The sequence below is a fragment of the Arvicola amphibius genome, chromosome 2 (genome assembly GCF_903992535.2).
Source record: "Arvicola amphibius chromosome 2, mArvAmp1.2, whole genome shotgun sequence".
In the NCBI taxonomy this organism is placed as follows: Eukaryota; Metazoa; Chordata; class Mammalia; order Rodentia; family Cricetidae; genus Arvicola; species Arvicola amphibius.
Genome location: NC_052048.2, coordinates 63,477,617 through 63,485,926, shown reverse-complemented (window position 1 = coordinate 63,485,926; position 8,310 = coordinate 63,477,617). Strand labels below are relative to the sequence as shown.

General features: G+C 47.6%; 1 pseudogene; it reads left to right on the top strand.

Annotated features, from left to right (window-relative positions):
* Positions 1-2,248: 2,248 nt before the first annotated feature.
* LOC119807173 lies at positions 2,249-3,008 on the top strand (annotated as a pseudogene).
* The last annotated feature ends 5,302 nt before the right edge of the window (positions 3,009-8,310 follow it).

Below are 8,310 nucleotides of genomic sequence, written 5' to 3'. Positions count from 1 at the left end.
TGCTCTGTATGGTACCTGTTCCTTAGGCTAGAATTAGCATCTCTATCAGGCATCCTCCAAATTACAAAGAAAGGAGCAAAACAACATCCTGACCTTTTGTTAGGTAGCACAGCCTGTCTGGAGGGTTACATGACCACTTCACGGGTAACTATGGCTTGATAGCCTGGCTGCCATACCATATAGAAATATGGGCCTACACACTGGACAACACTAGGGACGTCATTGGAGCATAACGAGCACTGCTGCCCCACTGACAAGAGGGAGACAGATTAGCTAGAACTCAAGAAACAAGTGATTGTGAGCACCATGTGTGTGTTGGGCATCGAACCTGGGTTCTATGAAAGAGCAGGAGGTGCTTTTAAACACTAACTCATCTCTCCAGAACCTCTGTATTTAGTTTTACTTCTTCATTTACTTTTGTTATGTGTTCCTTGGTTTGTTTCTCTTTTCTTATTAAAAGCCTTTCTTGGCACGGCCTACTGTACCATAGAAGCAATTTAGTCCTGGCAATCGCAGGAACATCTGTAATGCATTCTGATCACATGATCATCTGATTAACCCACGCTGCTATGCTTTCTTCTCCCACTCCGCCCTCTACATTCCTAGGAGCCCCCTCTTATGTTGAGGACCTCCTCCTGCTCCCAAATTCCACATGAGAGAAGAAAAGTGACGCATTTGAAGGACTGACTTCCAGTGTAGAGCAATCTTCTCCAGTGCCAGCCATGTCCTCGAGAGCCCCACAGTTTCATCCTGTATGGCTGTCCTTCTGTATGTCTGTGGCACTCTTGCCCTTGATTCTGTTTCAGTATTGTGTTTTCAGGCTAAATACATAGAGCTACCCTTGCAAGGATCCTTTTGAGCATATTTTAACCATGTTGTATGGCCTGGCTAATGTGAATTTGGTGAAAAGTATTAAGTACTATTATTAATGACTTTTACATCTATGTCCATCATGGAAATAGCCTCTATTTTTCTTAATAGTGTTTTCCTGGTTTTGGAATGAATGAGTTTGAAGCTGCTAAGTACCTTTCTACTTTGTGTAGTATTGAGGAGCACTAACATTTCTTTCCAGGAGATCGAAAGGATTCATCAGTAGTAGGTTTGCCTCACCCCGGGCTTTTCTGTGTAGATCCTTTTCTCATAAATGTTTCAGTCTTGTTCTTTATCATATCTACTTAGTTGAATTTGTATCAAGAATTTTCTCAATTCCATCTACATTTTCTAGTCCATGAGGTCACTCGGGGTTTTAAAAACAGATTTTTGGGGAGATGGGTTAGGCTGGAGAGACAGCCCAACAGTTAGGATCATGTACTCTTCTCACAGAAGACCTAGGTCTGCCTCACAGCAATCCCATGACATAATAACTTCCTGAAGTGCCACACCTAGGGGATCTGTTGCCCTCTTATGTCCTCAAGGTCACAGAAATAAAATTATACAAAAGACTTATATCACCATTTTAAATTATATGTAGTACATGTGACTATACACGTAGGTGACATCAAGTGTGTGTGTGTGTGTGTGTGTGTGTGTTTGTGTGGGTGCACTTGTGATAGGTCAGAGGTATAGGATCTCCTAGAACTGGAGTCAGTAATCCACCTGACCTGGATTCTGAGAACCAAACACAGGTCCTCTGCCAGAATAGTAAACCTTCTGAACTCCTGAGCCATTTCCCCACCAAGACACTCTGGGTTTGGTGTTTTCTGTTGTCTCATCTACTTCTCTTGCATATGATCTTATTAGTATCTTCTCTCTCAGTTAGTGTTCAGCTCAAGTAAGAGGATGATTCTCCTTCCCAGTTAAGAGGCTTGTAGCTTCAGCGACCCTTTATTTTATTCTCTCAGTTTCTGAGTGAATCCAGCCAACCTGATCTGTGTTATATTCTGCTGTCTACAGCTTTGGAAGGTACTTACTTCCCTTCCTGAGCATTACATACCTGGTTAGGTTGCCCGAAATATCTCTGACTTTTTTCTCTTTGGAATGTAGGAATTTATAGTGATAAACATTCTCATTGGTGTGATTTGAACTGTTTGTTTACAATTACCATTGTGCGTTTCAACGAGAACCCGGCCGTGGAGCAGGGCAGAGAGACATTCGCCCATGACTATAAAATGAAGACAGCGCTGGGAGGAGGAAGGTTCGCAAAGGCCAGACTAGCCTTTCATGTACCCACTGTCATGTATGTGGCTGTAAAAACTTCTTCAAAATACGAAGGGGTAACTCCACACATAACAACAATGAAGTCAACATTATGAAATCCCTCGTCCATGCACACATCATAATGTTGTTTCACGTGGTCCAAACAAGAGAGATAACATACCTCATCATGGAGTATGCATCAAAGGGAGAACTGTTTTTATCACATCCGCAAACTGGGAACCTTAAAGGAGTGTGAGGCTCGAAGGCTATTTACACAGGTACTGCCATGACAACTATATGGCGCACAAAGACATTAAGGCTAATAATGTTCTGATCGACTCCAGGGGTAACACTAAACTGTGTGACTTTGCTCTGGCAGTTAAAGTTGTATCTGGGGAGAAACTGAATTTCTGTGGCACTCTGGCCATCTGTGCCCGGAACTCTCTGGAGAGAAGCCATATGATGGCTGCGCCAGTGATATTTGGAGTTTAGGTGTGCTCCTCTTCTTCATGGTGGCGGGGCATGTTCCATTCCAAGATAGCTCTTTTGTGGGCATGAAGCAGCAAATTCTGGCTGCAAACTTCAACGTTCAATGTTTCAATCATGTTCCAATTGACATATCCAGTGTCATTGTTGAAATGCTGATGATAAACCCCAACATAAAGTCCACAATCAGCCAAATCCTGAGTCACCCCATGATCAGGGACAGCCAGGCACGTGCACCACATAGTTCCATACCGAGTCTCCCAGGCACCCCGAGCCCTAGCATTGTCGGGACCATGACAAGCATGGGGTACAAACCTAAAGGAATTATTGAATCTCTGAGAGACCAAAAATACAACCAGGAGATGGCCACTTACCAGATTCAGTAACACCAATCACTCGGGGGAGACTTCTGCTATCACTAGGTGAAACCCGCAAAATCCATGCAGCTAGGCCTTGTCCTCAACCTGGCAGATCTTCACACCTTTCCTGGGACCCTCGAGAGCTACTAAGCCTACTCCCCCAACCTTCCTCTCGCCATCTGAGCTCCAGGAGAAAGAAGATGAGAAGAATTCCAGATAGGGTGGCAGAAAGCAGGAGGATCCAATTTGCCCACCTATCCCACCTGCGCTGTCCTGTGGCTGATTTCCTCATGAGCAGCAGCCAGCCTGGACATCAGTGAGAATTTCTCACAGTCCAAGATAGAGTTATGTGGTAGCCTGATGGGGAGTGCCCAGCCATCCTGCTCTCTGTACACCTCTTCTAAGTCAGACCAGAATGAGACTGCCCATGACACAGGCATTAACATGTCCTCATGTCCAAGAGAATCTCTGGAGCTCACTGGAGACAGCTCTGAGTGTAACCCAAAGGCTCCTCCCTTGGGGATACACTGCAGGAAGAGACCATCGCACAGGAAGTGACCACCACACCGGAAGAGGCCATCACCCAAGAGGTGACCATGACCCAGGAAGTGACCATCACACAGGAAGCCACCATGACCCAGGAAGAGACCATGACTCAGGAAGAGACCTTCACACAGGAAAAGGCCATCACCCATGAAGTGACCATTACCCAGGAAGCAGTCATGACTCAGGATGGGACCATCATGCAGAAAGCGACCATGACTGAGGAACTGACCATGACCCAGGAATTGACCATGACCGAGGGTGAGACCATTAAGCACGAAGCAGTTCTAATCCAAGAACAGACCACCACGCAAGAAAAGACTAGAACTCTGGAGGAAGTGACCATCACCCAAAAAGACACCATCATCCAGGAAGACACATCACCCATGGTCAGCCCCAGGATGCCGGGCCAGCTTCCTCCCCAAACTGGAGGCACCACAGCTGTAAGAGGGTCAAGAAAACAATCGTGAACTGCCTCAAACACCTGTGTTGCTGCCTGCCACCTGCAAAGAGAAACCATGCCTCCTGTAAGAACCAGGCTCCACAGAAAGGGGATCCTGGAGCCCCACACAGAACCAGGTTCATTTATTTGTCCTTTTCCTCCTGTCCGTTGTGATAAGTGATGCCTGTGTCCACTCGGAGCACACAGTGAGCTCAACAACCTGTCACTTCAGAAAGACCAGGTGTCCCCTGAAGTGTGACCTCAGGCTTGTTCAGCAACAAGTGGACAGCAGAGATGCTAAGCCAAGCAGGGAGAGGTGTGGGCAAGGCCAAAGAGAAAAGATTCCTTGAAGGACCAGTCGGGTACTTGGACGCTGCCAGGCCGTGCACTAAGTCTTGTGTGTTTAGAAGTCACCAAGAGTCTCCTTCCTGTGTCTTTCTCTTTGAAGCCCTGAAGAGCTCAAGTCCCAGCTCCGTGTCTCACAGGTTGAGGATCGGTCTGAATAAGATTTGACAGCCCCTCTAGGGATCCAGGCCAGATGCCCAGGACACAATCTGGCCACAGGCCCCTCCTGCAAAGGAAGAGCTGTCCACCCCAGAGAACATCTCTCCAGGAACAATCCCAGGCAGGAAGGGTAGGCTTCCCACAGTGTCTAGCTCAGTGTGGAGGGCTGAGGTGCATAGGAGCCCTGAGCTGTCTTGTGGAACAATAGCCTCTTGTCCTCTCCCCCTGCCTCAGGAAAACATCAGAAATTGCACTCTGTGCTGTGCTGTTCTTTGCCCCCTGTTTCTTGGCAGAGAACATAGTCTTTTCCATAGGGTGAGACTTCTCGCCCCAAGGAGAATATTCCTAGTCAACTTGCCCTAAGTTGGGTTGCCAGGTTGAGCATGTGCCCTGCAAGCAGCCCTGTAGGACTCCTCTAGAGGGTGGGGTCATGGAGAACCTTTTGCAAGAATCCCCAAAAGTCATCACAGCAAGTTCCATTGCTTGAGTCCTCAGATCCAAAGGTTGGAAAAATAAGAGCTGGGGAGTCACTCCAGGGCAGGGGAATCCCCTCTCTCCACCAATTCTGCCCTCCAGCGACTCACCTCCTGCCTCTGCCTGCTTGCTCCTGCTTACACCACCTCGTGCCACACCCTGAGGTCTCCTGATTAGGAGTGATAGGTGTCCAGAAAACCTTATGAGGGGTCAGCAACCTGCTGTGGTCCCTGCCTTGGGCCTGCCTAAGTCTGCCTTGTTCATGCCACAGTTACATTGGTAAACTCATCTCGTGTACTTTCCGCCCAGACGTTGTCAACATAGCACAGCACGAGACACAGAGAAGAATTTAAGATGACAAGCATCCTGCGATAGTCATCTTGCTGGGATATCCTCCCCGCTGTGAGAACACATTTCTGCCTCTTATCTGCTCTGTCCTCTGAGCAACACTAAGCTCATAGGACAGATATTTTTTGTACCCAATCTGAGAAGTATAGCATATGGTAATCCCCAACTAAGGCAAAACCAAAGTAGTGAAGAATCTGTGGGCTGGGCACAGTTCAGCGGAAAAGAGATTTTCTGGCACACTAGGTTCCATCCCCAGCGCCAAAAAAAAAATAAAAATAAAAAATAAAAGGACGAGGAGAGGACAAGGGAGGCAGGGTCTGGGCTGGGAACTAGAAACCCATTTTCCCTCCCCTGTGACCTTGGACAAGTCACTTCACTTCCCCGCGCCCCGTCTGGAACAGTAACTGTGTTCCAGAGGTAGGACTGCTCAATGGCTTCCATAGATGTATTAGCACATCAATTCGCACAATGCCTTGCGCTCTGTGTAACAAGTGCAAGGTAATTAACCAGGTCCGTTCTGACGGCTCCACGGGCAACGGCGGTGGAAGCTATCGGAGAAGGAGGCAGGGCAGGGAGAAGAAGGAGCAGGTCTAGGAGCTGGCAAGGTCCCGGGGCGGCACTTGGGCGAGGTCGTCCTCACGAACCGGGCTCTCAGGTGAAGGAAGGTGGGAGAACTCTTCCCCCAGGACCGACATCACCAGGTCGCTCTCAAAGGAGCTGTGATGGGCAGTTCCACTGCGCGCAGAGTCGGCGCCCGCTCCTGACTGAAGAGCTGCTGCCCGAAGGGAGCGGCGGCCCAACAGAGCCGAGCCTCACCCTCTCTCCACACAGGCTCCCCAGCAGGGCCTCGCCCAGGACGCGGGACACCCGCGGCTCTCCCCTCGGCCAGCCGCCGCGCTCCGCCCGCTCCCGCCGACCCGGCCCCGCCCCGGTACCTGAGCGTGGGCCCGAAACAGGCCGTGTCTGTGCTCTCGATCTCCCTCAGGATCCGCTCATGCTCCGCAGCCGTCTCCAGGCTCTCCTCCGTCATCTTCGCCCGCTCCAACGGACTGCACCGCCGCGCGACCCTCACTAACCGTTGACCCCTCGCACCCGCAGCCTAGGTTCCGGGGCCGTTGGGCCAGCACCCCGCAGAGCGACCCCGCCCTCGGATGCCACGCCCCCAGGCGTCAGCCCGGGGCAAGCATAGTCCACAGCTGGGAGGGATTTGTAGTTTGTTGAGTCAGGCAGATCTGTACTAATTGCTGCGACCTTGAGATTATATATATATATATATATATATATATATATATATATATATATATATATATATATATGTGTGTGTGTGTGTGTGTCTGTGTGTGTGTGTGTGTCTGTGTGTGTGTGTGTACACACACACACACACACACACACACAGACCCAGAGCACTTTACGACACCTGTATACAGTGACACCAACTCAGGCAGTGGTATTAACTCTGCACAACTGTTTAATGTGTATGGGTATTTGCATGCATATATGTCTGTGCACTACAAGTTTGCCTGGTACCCCAGGAAGCCAGAAGAGGGTGTCAGATCACCTGGGATTGGAGCTACAGATGGTTGTGAGGCGCCCTGTGGTGCAGGGAATGGAACTCCAATCTTCTGGAAGGGTTATAGATGCTCTTATCAACTGAGCCTTCTCCGCAGGCCCTAAATATGAAGCCCGGGTTGTCCTGGAACTCAAGATCCTCCTGCCTCCACCTCTTTTTTTTCCTTTGAAATTATAATATAATTACAAGTTTTCTCCCTTCCCTTCCCTCTTTTCAAAGCCTCCCATATACCCCTCTCCAATCTCCTTCAAAAAATTATCTCTCTTTTCACTGATATCACATGCATACACTGATATCACATGCATACACAAATACATATATATATATACATTATATATGTATGTATGTATGTATGTATGTATCCCTAAATATAACGTGTTCAGTTAGCAAAATGTAACATGTATTATGTTTGCGGGGATGACACTTTCTGCCTCCACCTCCTTTTTTATCTATCTATTTTACATCCGACTCCTTCCCCATCGTCCTCTCTCCCATTCCACCCCCTTCCATCCCCGAATCCCCTCCTCTTCCATCTCCATCCAGGAAAGGGCGGGTCTCCTAGGATTATCAATAAAACATGACACACTGAAGGTGCGTGGTTGATCGGCAGTTATGATTCACCAGACTAGCTTTAATATATATAATTCAGTTTTAATAAAGGAAAGGAAAGGGAACTTACAAATCCAAGGTTCCAGCGAGGAGCACAGGAAAACAAAGAGCAGGCAGGCCACAGGCCCGCAAGATTTTATAAGTCAGTATTAGCCTAAGGGGGACACGCCTTTAGCCAAAGGGGGACACGCCTTTAGACAAAGGGGGACACGCCTTACAAAACAAGGTTTTTGGCTAGGCTTCCCCCTTCATCTCCCCCTTTTGTCTAAATAAGACAGAACCAAACCAAATACAACTATATTCAATAGGAACAAATAATAAATATAAAATTACAAACAACAAATAATATTAAGAAGAAACATATAACAAAAGTTTTACTAATCATTCTATTTCAAGGAGTCTAAATAATGTAGAGGGTAACTACAATTATCTAATCTTCAACCCCTTCAAAGATCTGAGAAGGGAAGTAATATTACTTAAGCAACCAGGAAATACAAACAAGAAACTTCCAAAATGTGCAACAAATAACAGAGACAACTAACTACCTGGGCAGTCACCCAAAGTTTCGTTTTGCAATGTTGAGGCAACCAACTTTGGCTAAGGCCTAACACAACTGACATAACATTTTTCAAAGGCAAGGAACTTTTTGTAGAACTGTCCTACCCTGTCTTGGCAAGATAAGACAATCCTTTTTTATCTACTTATGGATATTCTGTATCTTTGTCAGTAGTTGATATGGGCTTTTCTTTGCCCAAAGGCCAGTTCTGCCAAGAAGAAGACAAGCTCTCAGTGGAGTGCCTTTGGTGCTCAACATTCTCTCGGGAGTAGAGCAGTGTTGC